At 42.8% G+C, this 18488-nt stretch overlaps 1 long non-coding RNA gene across 1 annotated transcript; it reads right to left on the reverse strand.

The window, feature by feature from the left end:
* Positions 1-4272: 4272 nt before the first annotated feature.
* LOC121139796 lies at positions 4273-16936 on the reverse strand. Its single transcript, XR_005876678.1, has 3 exons — positions 16825-16936; positions 16505-16753; positions 4273-4858 (listed from the first exon to the last, which is right to left on the reverse strand). It is a non-coding gene; the product is annotated as an uncharacterized LOC121139796 (long non-coding RNA).
* Positions 16937-18488: the final 1552 nt, after the last annotated feature.

The following is an 18488-nucleotide window of genomic DNA, read 5'->3' on the forward strand; positions in this document are numbered from 1 at the left end:
CAATACAAAGGATCAATGAAACAAGGAGTTGGTTGTTTGAGAAAATCAGCAAGATAGACAAACCATTATCCAAACTAACCAAAAAGCAGAGAGAGAGCATGCTAATTAACAAAATCAGAAATAAAAAGGACAATGAACACTGAGGAAATCCAGAGAATCATTAGGTCATACCTTGAAAACCTGTACTCCACAAAATTCAAAAATTTAAAGGAAATGGACAATTTTCTGGACAAATGCCACTTACCAAAATTAAATCAAGAACTGATAAGCAATTTAAATAGACCTATAACCCCTAAAGAAATAGAAGCAGTCTTCAAAATCTCCCAGCCAAATAAAGTCCAGGGCCAGTGAAGAATTCTAAAAGAAATTCAAAGAAGATCTAATACCAGTACTCCTCAAACTGTTCCACACAATAGAAGCAGAAGGGACATTGCCAAACTCTTTTTATTAGGCTACAATTGTCCCGGTACCCAAGCCACACAAGAACATAACTAAGAAAGAGAACTACAGAACAATACCCCTCATGAATATTGATGCAAAATACTCAATGAAACACTGGCAAATCGAATCCAAGAACAAATCAGAAAAATCATCCACGATGATCAAGCAGGCTTCATCCCAGTTATGCAGGAATGGTTCAACATATGAAAATCCATTAATGTAATCCACCATATAAACAAACTGAGAAAAAAATCACATGATCATCTCACTGGATGCTGAAAAATCCTTTGACAGAATCCAACACCGCTTCATGATAAAAGTCTTGGAGAGATCAGGCATTATAGGAACATATCTAAAGAAAATAAAAGCAAAATACAGCAAACTAAATGGAAAGAAACTCAATGTGAATCCTCTAAAATCAAGAAGAAGACCAGGCTGTCCAGTCTCTCTATATCTCTTCAATACTCTACTCAAAGTTCTAGCCAGAGCAACAAGACAACAAAAGGAGATCAAGGGTGTAAAAAATGGAAAGGAAAAAGTCAAACATTCACTATTTGCAGACAATATGATTGTTTATATAAGTGACCTGAAAAACTCTATCAGGGAACTCCTACAGCTGATAAACACCTTCAGCAAAGTGGCAGGATACAAGATTAACTTAAAAAAAACAGTAACCCTATTAGATATAGATGATAAATGGTCTGAGAAAGAAATCAGAGAAATATTGCCCTTTACAATAGCCACAAACAACATAAAATATCTTGCAGTAACACTAAACAAACACGTGAAAGAGCTGTATCGCAAGAACTTTGAGTATTTAAAGAAAGAAATTAAAGAAGATACCAGAAAATGGAAACATCTCCCATATTCTTGGATAGGTAGGATCAACATAGTAAAAATGACAATCTTGCCAAAAGCAATCTGCAGATTCAATGCAATCCCCATCAAAATACCAGTACAATTCTTCACAGAGCTTGAAAGAACAATTCTCAACTTTATATGGAAAAGTAAAAAACCCAGAATAGCCAAAACAACCCTGTACAATAAAGGAACTTCCGGAAGCATCACCATTGCTGACTTCAAGCTCTATTATAGAGCTATAGCAATGAAAACAGCTTGGCATTGGCACAAAACCAGACAGGTAGACCAATGGAATCAAATTGAAAACCCTGAAATTAACCTACACACCTGTGAACACCTGATTTTTGACAAAGAAGCTAAAGTTATATGATGGAAAAAAGAAAGCATCTTCAACAAATGGTGCTGGCACAATGAGTCCAAATGGATCAAAAACCTCAAAATAAATCCAGCCACGCTTAACCTCTTAGAAGAGAAAGTAGGATTGGTGCAGGAGACGACTTCCTGAACGTAACAGCAGTAGCACAGACACTGAGATCAACAATATATGGGACCTCCTTAAACTGAGAAGCTTCTGTAAGGCAAAGGACACAGTCAACAAGACAAAATGGCAGCCTACAGGATGGGAAAGGACATTCACCTACCCCACATCTGACAGAGGATTGATTTCCAAAATACACAATGATCTCAAGAAGCTAGCCATAAAACAATTAAAAAATGAGATACAGAACTAAATAGAGAATTCTCAATAGGGGAATCTAAAATGGCTGAAAAACACTTCAACATCCTTAGCCATCAGGGAAATGCAACTCAAAACTCTGAAATTCCATCTTATTCCAGTAAGAATAACTAAAATAAAAACACCAATGACAGTCTATGCTGGAGGGGATGGGGAGAAAGAGTAACACTCCTGCATTGCTAGTGGGAGTGCAAACTTGTATGACCACTTTGGAAATCAGTATGGTGATTTTTCAGAAAAATGGGAATCCATCCACCTCAAGACCCAGCAATTCCACTCTTGTGCATATACCCAAAGAATGCATATTTATACAACAAGGACATATTTTCAACTATGTTCATAGCAGCATTGTTTGTAATAGCCAGAACCTGGAAGCAACCTAGATGCCCTTCAACTGAAGAATGGATGGAGAAAATGTGGTACATTTACACAATGGATTATTACTCAGTGGAAAAAAAAATGAAATCTTGAAATTCGCAGGCAAGTGGATGGAACTGGAAGAAAACATCCCAAGAGGCATCCCAATCACAGAAAGACAGGCATGGTATGTACTCACTCATATATGGATATTAGACACAGAGCAAAGGACTACCAGCCTACAATCCACATCACCAGAGAAACTAGGAAACAAGGAGGACCCCAAGAGAAAAATTCATGGTTCCCCGAAGAAGGGTCAAGGGACCAAAATGGGAGCACGTAGAGTGGAGAAGTGAGAGGTAGGAAAATAGAAGGGGAGAAGAGGAGGGGTGAGAACAAGAGGGATCAGGAAGACAAAGTCATGGGAGGAATAGATGAGGGCAAGAAAGGAGATGCCTTGATAGAGGGAGCCAGTATCTGTATAGAGAGAGGTCTGGCACTAGGGAAATGTCCAGGAATACACAGGGATGACCACAACTAAGAATCGAGGCAGTAGTGGAGAGGCTGTCTTTGATGCCCTTTCCCTACAATGAAATTGATGACTACCTTGGTTGTCATCCTTGACCCTTCATGCAGTAACGAATCGAAGCAGAAGCAGGCACCTAAAGCTAAGCACTGAGACATACTCCTGGAATCTGGTTGTAGAGAGGGAGGAGAGATGAGCAAATGAGCCAAGATGGTGCTGAAGAAACCCACAAAACAGTTGACCTGACCTAGTGAGAGCTCTGAGATCCCAGTTTTGAAGCCGGGCAACCAGCATTGGGCCGAACCAAGCCTTCTGAATGTGGGTGCCAGCTAGGAGGCCTGGGCAGTCTCTGGGACCTCTAACAGTGGAGCCAGTGTTTCTCCGTAGTGCACAAACGGACTTTAGGAGCCCATTCCCTATGAAGGGAATCTTTTGCAGCCCAGATACACGAAAGAGAGCCTAGTCCCTCCTCCAAAGATATGACAGTCTTTGAAGATTACTCATGGAAGGCCTTACTATCCTTGGGGAGTGAGTGGGGGTTGGTGGGGGGTATGTGAGGATGGGAGGAAGAGGGAACTGGGATTGATTTGTCAGATAAAATTTTTTCTAAAAGAAAAAAGAAACATTAATAAAAAAGCATTCTGGCAAAAAAGTAAGGTAAACTATCATGGGAATGAATTAGATGAAGGATGCTCGATATGATCTCATTCTTCCGTATCTATAATAGTCTAGTGAAGCATAACTATAATGAACCTTAATCATTAAAAAAAGAAGTAAAAATGGCCTAGTAACATGGAATAACAGAGAATCTGAAGGACAGAAAACAGTGAAAACCAGTTTAACTTCTTACCTCTCAGGATCCTCTGACCAAATGGGCTGAGAACCTGTCTTTGCCCTACCTTGTCACTTCCTGTCTCCAACTCCCAAGTGCTGGGATTAAAGGCTTGAACTACCACCACCTATCTTCTATGGCTAAGTAACAGCTACCTCGTTCCACTGATCTCCAGGCAAGCTTGTCACAACAGAAAGAAAATATTGGAAGCCAGCTTTGAAACAAAAATTGCGTGCGTGTGCGCACACACACATACACACACACCTCCACTAGACCTAGTGCTCATTCTGCCCTCCAGTCAATAAAATGGAATGGAGGACGTTTTGAGAACAGCAACAAAGGAAGGAAGGAAAAGCTTAAACCTGAGGAGGGGAACAGGGTAGCTCGTCTATGGTAACAGCAGCATGGGGAGTATAGAACCATGGCTATGTAATTGCCCTTGCCGAGGAGCATCTCTCCCCAGAATGTCCCAGGAAGGATGCCAAAACTACTAAGGAAAAGAATGCAACATTTCTGGAATAGGTTTAAGTCTCAACATGTGATGGTGTTATTGTCACCAGGCTGGACGTTGTTACTCCTCCTGACCAATCTGCCAAAAAGATTTCACCCCGGGCATCAGTTGGTGATGTTGACATTCACGATCCTGTAGGCTGTGATTGTCTTCAAAGGAGGGTATTAAGGACAGAGTTATTCTGTTCATTCGTGGAAAAGTCTCTTAAATATTCTTTTGCCGTTCGGTTTGCAACTCATGGTGTCATTTTCTATTTTTTGTGTTCTTTCTTGCATAAGAGGGGGCTGTGTGGTACATGGGTTGAGTGTCAAGTTACCGAGGTCTAGTGTCAGCTTTTCTAAGGAGAGTGTATGAGAGGTTGCTTCTGTCCTTGTCCCTGCAGACATCCCAGATGTGTTTCCCACATATTTCTGGCAGTAGTGGCATTCACATTTGAACATCTTCTGATCTGCGTTTTGAGAGGAAGAGGGGTTCCTTTTCCTGTAACTTTGGTGAGGCAAGAGAAACCTGACATGTTTCTTTCTCTTGATTTCAGCTATCTTTGCTTTCTTTTGGGGTGGTCTTGAACTCTCAGGCTGCTGCTCTTCTTCCATCCTTTCAAAGAAGGAAAGCACATATTAGAAACACAAGGGTCAATTGAAAACAGCTCCTGCTGCTCACACTCCTGGAGCACCTACAAACACACGCATATACACATCTCAGGAGGAGCCCCTGATGGTTTCAGCAATGGAAATCTTGGTTTCTAACTGGTTTATACAGCTATTTTGTTTTGTTTTGTTTATGGGTACCGAAATATCCAGAAGCAAACCGTGTGCTCTTTGCATCTGAAATACGGGTTTTAGCCCAGTTTTCCTTGTACTTGATTATGTGAGACATTGGGAATCCAGGACAGAATTCCTTCAAGTGGAGGCACAGATCACTATTACTCAATGTAAGACATTGGTGTCTTCTAAAGAGATGTTTCACAAATAGCCTCTTCTTTAACCTTTCCTTTAAGCTCTTATTCACTGGAATAATGTGATTAATGGCAGTCATTTCTCAGAGGATATCTTTGAGGTTCCAGGCTCTACAAACACAGTGCCTGCTAATAGTAGTACTTAAGGCCCTAAAAAGAGTGCTACAGTCACAGTCCCATTTGCTTGCATAGAAGAACAGAACAGACCAAAATGACTCCCCTAATCCAACTCCAAAGGACCCCTGTCTCCATCAACCACAGCCATATTAACCAGAGTGGGATAAATGTACTAGATTCCTGGGTATGGTATATATGGTCTATGTAACCCATAGCTCAGAACATACTTGGTTCACTCACACACCTTATTGAGACAATTAGAATACCAGAACCTAAGCATAAAGCTACTGGGAACAGATTGAGGTTGACCAGCGATGTCACATGACTTGTAATTTTTAGCAGTACAGGTCAGATCATGGAGAGCACAAAATGCCTTGGTGAGAACAGTAACAAAGACACAGGTCATCTTCCACCTTCCAGAACTGTCCATGCAGCTAGTAGCTACAACATTTCTGGGGACAGAACTGGGGGAGGAGATGGTCAGAGTGGGGTGAATTCAACACATGCATGTGCTATAACAGTTTAGATATGTATAATTCCTAGCTATGGATGTATTTGTGGGGACATATTTGGGATACAGGCATGAATGTGTTGATGCATGGGAGAAAAGCTGAGGACATGTTAGCAGGGGAAGGTTTGGCTATCAAGTTCTTTTACTTCTCTGAACTGTTTACCACCTGTATTAAAGAGTAATACAACCTATGATTCTTGGGTAGAGGGCCTATGAGTGATAGCACAGGGGTTGTGCACTAAAGGAATTATTGGAAACAACAGCAGTTTCCCTATGAAACCAAGGAAATAACTGGCTTATCATATGAAGATTTGTGGACAAAGATGCTTATGTTAATTTTCCCAGACACACACACACACACACACACACACACACACACACACACACAGAGAGAGAGAGAGAGAGAGAGAGAGAGAGACAGACAGACAGACAGACAGACAGACGGACAGACAGAAAGGGGGCAGGACAAATGAAGGCAAAGGCCACACGCAGAACATTGTTGAATAAATTAGATAGGCTTCCCACCAGGATATGAAAATCAGTCTGATTATTTTGGAGACAGTTATGGAGCCTTCTTGAAACCTTTACAGATTGTCATATATGCAAAAAGGGAACTATAAAATGATTTATTCTTTGGTTAATATACACTAATAGAAATTGAAAAATACAAAGCTGCTTTTGATGGGTGACTGGACCTGCTCTCCTCCAAGTGGGCTCTCAGGATATCAAATGTAGCCAGTGATGTTTGACTCCTGAATAAAATGGAGGATGACAACAACAAGCTTCATCTCCTCTGACTCCTAATACCTACTACATGCTGCTTGGAGGGTCATTGGCAACCTTTTCCCACATACCCTCTGCTCCCGGAATGGAGCAAAGCATTAGGCCTCCACTCACAGAGTGACCAGGTTTTCCAGATTCCGTGTACCCTCTTTCCTCATATTCCACAGTTTCTGTCTTAGATTGCAACCACTTCTAGAGTAGCTGTCTTCCCAACAAGTCCATGTCTTCCCCTGCCTAGCACAGTGTTTGAATGTCCTGCCACAGGCTATAATACTCTCTTACCTCTCATATAATTATTCTTCCTGTTTTTACTCTTCCTCCACACACATTTACACTCTGATCCCTCATTGTTTACCACTATGATCTCTCTCTATGTACAACTATCTGCACGGGTAGGATCTCAGTGAGGATGGCACTGAACACTCCATGCTGGGCCAGAGCTTGGCATGGAGGTACACATTTAATCTCAGTACTCTGGAGGCAGAGTCAGGTAGAACTGAGTTCCAGCCTAGCATGGTCTCAAGAGTGAGATCCAGGACATCCAGGCCTATGTAGACAAAATACCATGTCTCAAAAACAAAAGAAAGCAAATCCAGGACAACAACAAAAGTTATGGCATGATAACCATCAGGGTGTAGTATTGACAGGCATGTGTACCTTGGGTATAAAAACTGGTTTCTATTTAGATTTAGGACCCACACAAAAGTGAGACATCATGCCTGGTACCAGACAGCTAGTCAAGTATCCATAGCCTGGTGAAGTCATGAATCTTGGAGGAGATTCTGCAGCTCACTAAGCCACCATAATCCCCGAATATAGTCTAAATATTTTCCCTTATACACACAGATAAATGTAGTCCTCAACCATCACAAAGGAAACTTCACTTTGTAACATAAAGAGATCAATACAGAAAACTACCACCAGTCAAAATGCAGAGTTGTGAAGAAGATCCAAACAGATACATCTACAACAAAACTCCTGCAGCCGAGGCTCAGGGATCATTGTGGAAGAGGGCATAGAAAGATTGTAAGAGCCAGAAGAACAGGGGAGTTTGCTGTGAGCCTGTGTCTCCTAGGGAAGTCAGAAGCTACACCAGCATGACTGCATAAATATGAGATGAACAAGGATGACCCTAAAAGACATGCCAACATGGACAGGGTTGAGGAGTGGGGGCAGCAGGCATGAAGTCTAATAGAAGTACAGAAAACTAAGGGATACTGAGACCGGGGATTAGTAGGTAATACCAAATGCTTAGTATTGAAAATATAAACATACAAGTAACATTAAACAGATTGCACAGGTTGTATTTATTAATTTAGGAATATGTATACATATATGAATACAACAATGATTCACAGAAAAGGAGACAATTTGAAAGAGAACAAGGAAGATGATATGGCAGGTCTTGGGGGTTAACAAGGGGAAATGAAACGATGAAATATTGATCGCAAAGAACCTTAAGTGAATGTCCACCAATCATCATTGGCAACACCCAACCTCCAATCCCCATCCCCATCCACATTTGCTTTCCTTACAGCAAAATTCTGCCTCATACTGCACTGCAAATCACAGCATGTTGACTCATTAACTTCAGTTTTTACTTTGGTAAACCAAAGTACAAGATAAACTCTACAAGTGTGGGCATTTTCAACAGTGCCCTTGATAATGTCCAAGTCTTAGACCCCTTCTTACCATATGTCCAGCTTCTAGGCTACTTCCTGTCACATAGTTGGCCCCTAGTAAATGTAGCTGGATAAATAAGTGTCTGACATGGAGAAAGGCCCCCTAAATTACAGCATTTGTCACTATTGCTCTCCCATCTATGTTGGGTGAGGCTGTAGAGCAGAGAATCAGTGAAGGATCAGAACTGTCTGATGAACCACAGAGGGAAAGCAGGGCTTTGATGGTTTCACCACTAGCCATTTAGTTGTGCAGATGATAGTCCTGGAAGTTATTTTCCACTGAGTAGTTGTTTCTAAGTCTCCAGAGAGGTGCCCTGTAAGTAGTCACCATCTACCCCACAGTCTTGGAAAGAAGCCTTTCTGTAGATAACAGGAGTTGAGTCCCCTTGTATCCTCCCCCAGAGCACATGGTCAAGGCTCAAGCTCACCTTTTCAGTGCTTCAAATTCCCTGTTGCAATACTAGCACCAGAGCTAATACTCTGTGAATCTGCAACTACATCTCTCCTGACTACTAAGGAACACCTGAGAACAATGTGCAAGCCTGCTGCAACTGGCCACCGATCTGCACTACATATTAGAGATCATGCTGACAAGGGACATGAATGTTCAGCTGGAAACAGAGAAAATCCTGAGGATACAGAGTCTTTCACAAGGATGGCACTGACTGGAACCTTGGTAGGAACAGTTCTGGAGCATGTTAACTTTCCATTCCATGTTTCTGATGGAAACAACTACATTCATAAGGGAACCAGCATAGGACTGAACCTGAACTTAGGTGACAGAGTCTTGGGCAGTCTATGGGACTTCTTACAGTGCAACCAGTATTTATTAATAGTGCTTGAATGGAACCTGGGAGCCCATTCCTCCATGGAGGGATACTTTCTCAGCCTAAATATATGGGCTGACAGATTTGGTGATCCCCCATGGAAGGCCTCTCTCTTTCTCTGGGGAGTGGATAGGGTGTGGAACGAGGGGGAAGAAGTGGTCCATGGGGGGCATGGGAGGATGGGAGGGAGAGGGAACTGGGATTAATATGTAAAATAAGATTGTTTCTAATTTAAGTAAAAAGAAAAAAAAGAGTAGAATCATTTCCTTTTAAATTTCCCTCCTTTTGAAAATAGATTCTTTTCTCACAAAATATATCCTGATTATGGTTTGTTCCCCTCTGTCAACTCCTCCCAGTTCCTCCACACCTCCCCTCTCATCCAGATCCACTCTCTTTCTGCTCTCAATATAAAGGAACAGACTCTAAGAGACAATATTAAAATGTAACAAGTACAATAAGGTAAAACAAATACTGTCACATCAAAGAACAGCATTGCCAACAGAATTAGGGCACCTAACAGTGTCATATAAACAATGGCTCCATGGAAATCAATGTGTTCAAAAGACATTCCAACTATCTGTATAGAAAGAAGATAGGCCCATTCCTAAATTCACCCTGTGGTGCCCCAACAAGGCCATTGGTGGAAGTGTGTGAAGCATGCAGGTAGGAGAACTGGTGAAGGAGTCTGAGATGTCAGCAGGTGGGGACAAACCGGGATCCACCATCACTGCACCATTCACAGAAATGCCAGCAGCTCTCTTCCCTCCCTTCTAGTTCTCACTGAATCCACATCCACTGGATTTCGTGTGTGTGTCTGGTAGACCAGCTGTCTCAATGTCACAGATGAAAATGGTGACCACATGACATCCTGGGGCTTCTGGAATGACTTGGTAGAACTGAAAAGGCTGCCTGGCAGTGGGGGAAACACTCAAGAAAAGAAGAGCCTCAGCCTCAGCTCACTCAAAAGCCTGTCCTGGGACCACAGAGAAAGCAGAGAAATGACACAGTCAGCAGCACATGAGGGGAAAATGCAAATGAGGGCGCTCACAGCTATAAGTCAAGTAATGGACCTGAGACCATTCCTTCAAGAGGGCTGCCAGCTCTGGTTCACATAGCTTGTGTGTATATCCCAGCTCCACTATTTGTGAGCTTGTGTGTATATCTCACCCCACATTTTTGAGTTGTGTCTATGTCCCAGCTCCAGAAATTGTAAGCTTGTGCCTATATCCTACCCCGCCATTTTTGACCTTGTATCTATGTTCCACCCAACCGTTTTAGCTTATTTCTAAGTCCTGATCTTACCACATCCAAGCTTATGTCTACATCCCACCCCACACTTGTGAAGTTGGGTCTATGTACTGGCTGCAGCATTTGTAAGACACACTGTGTTATTTCTCTCAGTCCTCATGTCTTTGTGTATTTTATGTAATAATTAATCCCACACAGGCACAGTTATTTGTAATGGATGAGTGTTATTTAACAGGAGGCACTTTGAGGAGATCTTGACACACAGCACACAAGAGATATTCCTCATTTCCTAGCAACTCATCATGGTTTAAAGTGTCTACCCAGGACAACCACACTGACCTAGTCCTTTGTTCAAACTCAGGATTATGCATCAGAAGGTTTGAGAGACCATGAGCCTCTCTCTGCTCTCCCTAAGGTCACTGAAGTGCCATTCAGGGTCATGTACATTCCCACACTCTGTGTGCAGATCTGATGAAAGGTTAACCTGCCTCTTCAGTAGTCCCTCTCAGACTGAAGGCCCCGATGATTTTGATCTAAATGGGGCTCTGGGTGTGTCTGGGACAAAGATTTCCTCAGAGTGCTTCTTGTAGCCTCACTGGGTGATGGTTGGAATGAACAGTTGGCAATTTCACAGGGCTTCTGCAGAACAATCAGATTTAAAATTTTCTTTGCAGGCTCATTTACATCCTACCATTTCCAATAAACACACTGACTGAGAGATGTTGCCCTGTAGCCTGTCATGGGCCTGGAAGAATCATAGATCTCAGGAATAAACATTCTAAGCACTTTGTCAGGGCAAGACTCAAGTTTGAAGCTGTGACCATATTTCTTCTCCAGGGAATATCCCAGTATGATGGTCTTGAAAATATGTATGTTTTGTTTCAGCATCTCCAAAACACTACTTAACACAGCCCATGCCCAAGATACTTTAGTAACCCACACAAGCAGGGTAGGAGGTGGGATGTGAGGGGTGTCAGGGAGAATTTTAAAACCTTGTCTGTTGAAATGTAAAGACTTTATTTACCCTGGGAGAATGTAAGCAATCGCCCTACCCAGAGGCTTTCTTCACTTTCCATTCACACTTACAGTTATCTTTCCTCCTTGTCCCACTGTCTTCTGCATTCTGAAACACTTCTTTGTGTCACCTTTAAGGAGCCCTCCTGCCACACAGGAGATGGCATGCTTCCTCCATAGCAGGGGTGTTTCCTTCACCTACACCTGCTTGGACTGACTATCATCAATACAGGTCCTTTAATAATCCTACCCACTTGCCACCATCAACTGGAAATCCCCAGATCCCCCATGCCTGTACACAGAATCCTACACTGAGGTGGGATGTTCATCAAATGTCTGAAGTGCCCATACACCAGATAAAGATGCCTCCTAGATTTTCCCATTTGTGCATGGCAGCTGCTGAACTTTAAAATACTGCTCATCCAGATGCAGAGAGAGACACACATCCAATCAATTAGGCACAGAGAGACCCCAAATTGGAGATCCCCATGGGCTCTCTAGGAAGAGGGAGAGGAAGAACTGTGGGAGCCAGGGGATTAAAGGACACCAGGAGAATAGGAACACAGAATCTACTGATCAAGACTTATGAGGGCTCACAGACACTGAAGAAATAATCACAGAGCTTGCACGGTTATGTACTAGGTCCTCTGCTTCAATCTCATGGTTGTTAGCCCATTGCTCTCATGGGACTCCTACTAATGTAAGTGATCATGTCTCTGATGCTTTTCATGCCCTTGGGAACCTTCCCCCCTACTGTTTGGTCTTGTCATTCCCTGATAAGTGGGTTTGTGCCTATTGTCATTGCAACTTGTTATGCTTTGTCCTTTTGGTATTCCAGGAGCCTGCTCTTTTCTGAAGAGAAGCAGAGGAATGCATCTGGGGAGACAAGAGGTGAAAGAGGGAGGAGAGGAGGGAGGACTGAGTGCTCTGCTGTGGTGGGAATTTATACTGTGAGAGATGAATACTATAAATGAGACAAAAAGAAAAGTTGGTGTGTGTGTGTGCGTGTGTGTGTGTGTGTGTGTGTGTGTGTGTGTGTGTGTGTGTACTGCTTGCCAACCCTATGTAGGTTACTTATTTTTCATTCTTTTTGTCTTCATCACAAAGGACTGGGAGATAAAGTCAAAGAAACCTCGGAACACTTGATTGTTTGGTCAAGTTACAGGATTTCTAGCCACCGTGCACTTCCAGTTGTCACCACCCATACCACTGCAGGAGTCCTGTTATTTATGTCGTGGCACTCACTAGATATTCTGGACACACTGGGTTAAACAATAGCCAGTGTAGGGATGAAAACACTTGCTCTGTAATTCCTCTGCTAACAACTGAAGCATCCCAGGACAAGGGGTCTCTGCTTACATGCAGGACAAGAGCCCTTTTCCAATCCAATTGGTTTTCTATCAATGCTCTGTCAATCTTCCAGCAAAGCTATGCCTACAAGTGACTGAAATTTATTATGTCAACATCTGCAAGCTTCAGAAGGCCATATGGGGTTGACCCTATGTCCTGCCTCAGGGATAAGAGGTTCCAAGCAAGATGTCTCTCGTACTAATCTCAGCAGTGGAGGTCCTGAAAGAGCTGCTGGGTTCATTCTCACTCTGCTTGCTGGGGGAGTTCATCTCCTTCCTCACATGGGCGACTGGACCCTGTAAGCTTGATTCTTGTTGTAGAGGCTTCCCCAGTTCCCTCCTGTGCTCTCCCTTCAGTATCCTCCAGCTGCTCACTGTGGAGACACAGGATTTTCCCTCTGTGCTTAGGTCCTGTCAGCTGTTGTTTCCGAGGTCTAACAGAATCGTGAAAGAGGTGTTGGTAGAACTTCCAGGAGGATTTCACAAGGGCTTTCCCTTCTTCTGAGCACACCAACTCTGGAGTTCTCTGTCCTCTCTATTACTTAAGTGACCCATGCTAGTATTCAATTTTCACTTAGTATTATGCCACAGAAGACTTTCATATGGGATAGATCATATTTTAATTAGCCCCCTCATTAGAATTCTAAGACTTTTCCAAACCTGGCTGCTACAGAGTCCTTACCTTCTTGTACATCTATTTTAATATAGAAAACATTTAATTGGGGTGACTCACTTACAGTTTCAGCCTAAAGTTCATTATCATAATGATGGGGAGCATGGAGATACGCAGCCAGACATGGTGCTGGAACTGAGAGTCCTATATCTTGTAGGTGATAGAAAGTTAATTCAAGCCATTTGATGGTACCCTGAGTATAGGAAACCAAAAAGCCTGCACCGACAATACACACTTCCTCCAACGAAGTCACATCACCTAATAGCACTACTCTCTACTAGATTATGTGGTGCAAATACATTAAAACTACCACATTCCTCTCCCTGGCCCCCATAAACTTTTTAACAGGGTAATAGTGCAAAATAAATTCAGTTCAAATTCTAAAGTCCTCATAGTTTATCACAATTTCATCAATGTTTGGAAGTCCAAAGTATGAAGTCTCATTTGAGATTATGTAATCTCATAACTGTAATCCACTGCAAAATCAAACTCCAAAACCAGATTGCATACTTCCAACATATAATGGCATAGGCTATACATTGCCATTCCAAAATGTAGGGAAAGGAGAATAGGGAGGAAACACAGGATGACAACAAGACCAAAAACAAGGTGGACATATTCCAAATTCTGTAGCAAAACACCATCTCCAACCCTGTTCAGCTTTGTTGATGGTAACACACTTCTTTCTGTTGGACTGGTTCCATTCCCAGTTAGCAGCCCTCCTCGGCAGGTATGCCACGACTCTCAAATCTCTAGCATCTTGGATTCTTCAAGAAATCCAGGCTTCAAATTCACAGCTTCACATAATGGCCTTTCTACTAGGCCTCCAGTCAGGGACACTCCTGATACATGCCTGGTCTCAGTGACATTCCTTAAGCATGGTGGTTATTTCCATAACCCATTTCTAGCACCCTCAAATCTAAAGCCTGAACCACATGACCAAAAACTTTCAAGTTCTGCTACTTCGTGGGGCTGGAACATGGCCCCCATGTTCAATTACATTTTCATTAGCTTTCTGTTTTCCATGTCTCTGTTTCCTAAGCTTGGCTGTTTTTGAACTCTGTAGACTAGGTTGGCCCCTACTAAGAACCATCAACCTCTGGCTTCTGAGTGTTGGGATTAAATGCGGTCATCAACACATCCTATTCTAAGCTTTTCTTTAATTACTTTTCACAAATTGGAAACTTAGCTGGATAAGATCTGCCTGTCTCTGCCTTGCAAGTGCTGGGATTAAAGGCGTATACCACTATATTTGGCTCTAAGCTTTTCTTTAATTCCTTTTTACATGTTGGAAACATCTAGTGGGATCTTTCCCTGAAATCACCACTCCATTTATTCCATTTCTAAATCTGTTTATCTCTTTGAACACAGGACTTAGTTCCATTCCACTTTTGGTGTTCTATTTCACCATAAATTTTACATTTTGTAATTTACCCTGTTCAGCTTGCTTCTTTTCATTACAAATCTTCATTACAGTTAGCACTAATAACCACACGACAGAGTCTATATTAGGCTCTTTTGAGTTTTTTCGGCAAATGGAATTAATCCATTGGTGGCAGCCCAGACCCCCAGGAATACATAAGGCTCTTGTGGTAACTAGAACCACAGCCCTCAACACAGATCCTGGATGCAGAAGGGCCACAGGCCCAGATATATCCCCCAGCTGCAGTGTAGGCCCAGATGTCATCATAGCATCAGAGAATATTACATGTAATTAATTTGTATAAACCAGATGCAGTATGGCCCTTGTGCACTAATACATTCCCAGGTGGCATATCAGACCCCAGGCAACCACACAGCAACGAGAGCAACAGATGTCAACTCAGACCCTGGTTGTTCTAGGGCTATGGACCCACACATGCCCCTCAGCAGCAGCAACTCAAGCCTGGAACACACAATTGCCACAGCTGGCAGCACAGTCCAACAAGCTGATCATGGCTCTGGCAACAGCATGGCTGTTAGACACCTACATGTCCACTGGAGGCATCCCAGACACTTGGCATCCTTGTGGCCTTTGGTGACAACATGGACCGGAGATGGCCACATAGACTCTTGCTGTGATTGGATCGTGGATCCAGAGATGACCCTTGGCAGGAGCCTGGGTCCGCATGTCACAGAGGCCCTGAGTGGCAAGGCCTCCCACGTATGTCTACTCCTTACCACTTTTGCTTCTGTTCTGCCCTGTTCTACAGCACATGAACCATTCTGATTCTTTCTATACCACATACTTGCTCCTCATATTGTGAACCACCTGCCTAGTACCACTTGGGGCCTTGGATGTCTTTCTGCCAGTACAGGCCTTTAGGCAGTCTGTGAGTGGCTTCTGTCTACCTGAGCAATGTGGCATAAGATGAGCCCTGGGTGACTTCTTGCCATTCCAGGAATTTAGGAGCCCGACTGGCTTGCCTGTGCCATGTGGCCGTCTGAGCATAGTAGAATCAGGTGGGTCCTGGATGTCTACTGGCAACCCAGGTCTTGAGGACCCAAAATGACCAATGGGTGACTTTTGCCAAACTGAGTTGGGTGGCATCACATGGGTCCTGGACTTCTGTACATATTAAGTAGTTTCTTTAGTATATATTTGTTGCAGTCCTGGTCTCCTTTGGTGGGCAATTTTTTTGCTTTGTTTACATTTATTTTATTTTATTGAGAGAAAGAGTTTCACTATGTGACCATGGCTGGAATGAAACTCAATGTATAAGTTACACCATCCAAGAATCATGCAAAAGTGCTTACTTTTGCATCCTGCTACATGGGGTCGGACATCATGCCCTGCCAATGGTGGAAAAAAATTGAGGGGGTGAGAGGGATGCTGTAAGTCATGTGGCCTAAAGCCTGAAAATGGAGTCTCTTCTGACACTCATTCAAGTCTAATGGGCTCCCCAGTGCCATACAACCAGTTGAGGTCCTGATTCTCTAATCAGAAGAGGACCAAATATTCTGCGCAGAGTTTTAGATCATTACGTCTTAGCCACGTCCCTAGGAACAGGATACAACTCCTCACTTGGGAAGCTTAGGTATGCTTGATAAATAAAAATCACATATGTTCCTAGTCTCATGAACCACCGATTCTCACCTCACCTCATCATAGGAGACCAACCACCATTTGCTGTCTCTGGACACAGTTCATGCTGCCTGGAAACTGGATTTTGTACAATGAAGAGCAGCCTTGAGGGGAGACAGTCAGCAGGAGTCCCAGAGCTGAAGGCCTACAGATGGAGCAGAGAACCTGGGCCCTTCCTGCAGAGGTCTCTCATAAACTGGAGTCTGGATGTCTCCAGAGCCTGTCTGCAGATGCAGGATGCTTTCTCAGGAAGATTGGCTCTGTCCCTGTAGGGAAAAGGTAAGGTAAGTTGCAGAGAGGAGACAGGACTAGGTCTAACTGTTGCTCAGCTTCTTACCTAGAGGAGTCAGATAGATTTCTTTTTTCTTTTCATGTGAAATGAAGTTTCACTCTCTGATTGAGGGCCTTGAGGCCATCAGCCCCCCACTACACACCCAGCCCTAGTGGACACTGTGGCAGCACTGAAGGGGACCTGCCAGGGGCTCTGCAGCTTTGCTGGGACTCATTGTGATGAAAGAACCACTTGCAAGGTGCTGAGAGTGAACAAACAGTGGAGGGTGGGAAAACTGGTCCTAAACCCTGTCTTAGGGGTGGTGGTGTAGGGGGGAGGTGTTCATAGTTAGGTGCATTGAAAAGGAGTGAGAACAAGTGTGTGGCAGGCTGGGATTGCCTTACTGTTAGAGTCCACCACAGGCCACCAGATTCCATTATCATTTATGTATGTTTATAAGAGGATCACACTGGAACTGCCCAGTGTGTCTTATATGAAGCACCAAGCAGATCAAACAGTAGTTTGCTGCTCCAGGAACAGTGTGTGTCAATGTGAACACCTATGTATTCATTGAAATGTGTGGAATATATATATATATATATATATATATATATATATATATATATATATATATGCTTGGGTGTTGTGGTCTCAGTCTGGCTGCAAATTCCTTTTCTAACCAGGATGATCTTGAGGTTCTGATCCTGCAGCCTCCACATCCCAAGACCAGCTTTAGAGGTCCATGCCAGTACATCTGTTTTATGTGAGGCTTGGAACCACATCAAAGGCTTCCTGCATTATAGGCATCTCTATAAAATGAAATTCAGTCCCACACCCAAAAAGGGTTTGTAAGAACACAAATAATGTACCAATTTGTTCAAGGGTAACTCCCAATTTCTCTTCTAAGAGGTTCAGTGTGGCTGGATTTATGTTGGGTCTTTGATCCATTTCTGCTTAAGTTTTGTGTATGGCAATAGACATGGATCTATCTGCAATCTTGTACATGCCAGCATCCAGTTATGCCAGCACCATTTGTTGAAGATGCTTTCTGTTTTCCATTGTATATTTTCACCTTCTTTGTTGAAGATCAGATGTTCATACGTGTATGGGTTAATATTGGGGTGTTCAATTCGATTCCATTGGTCTACCTGTCTATTTTTGTGTCAATACCAAGCTGTTTTCAGGACTACAGCTCTATACTAGAGCTTGAAATCAGGGATGGTGATGCCTCCAGATGCTGCTTTGTTGAATAGGGTTGTTTTGGCTATCCTGGGTCTTTTGTTTTTCCATATAAAGTTGATTATTATTCTTTCAAGGGCTGTGAAGAATTGTGCTGGGGTCTTAATGGGGATTGCATTTAATCTGTAGATTGCTTTTGTCAAGATTGCCATTTTTATTACGTTGATCCTACCTATCCATGAACATGGGAGATCTTTCCATTTTCTTGGGTCTTCTTTAATTTCTTTCTTTAAAGATTCAAAGTTCTTGCGATACAGGCCTTTCACTTGTTTGGTTAGCGTTACCCCAAGGTATTTTATGTTGTTTGTGGCAATTTTAAAAGGTGATGTTTCTCTGATTTCTTTCTCAGCCCATTTATCGTTTGTATATAATAATGTTGCTGATTTTCTTGAGTTGATCTTGAACATACACCAGTAGCATAGACACTAAGATCAACAATTAATACATGGGACCTCCTGAAACTTAGAAGCTTCTGTAAGGCAAAAGACATC

Source organism: Mesocricetus auratus, unplaced genomic scaffold (assembly GCF_017639785.1).
Source record: "Mesocricetus auratus isolate SY011 unplaced genomic scaffold, BCM_Maur_2.0 Super-Scaffold_100003, whole genome shotgun sequence".
In the NCBI taxonomy this organism is placed as follows: domain Eukaryota; kingdom Metazoa; phylum Chordata; class Mammalia; order Rodentia; family Cricetidae; genus Mesocricetus; species Mesocricetus auratus.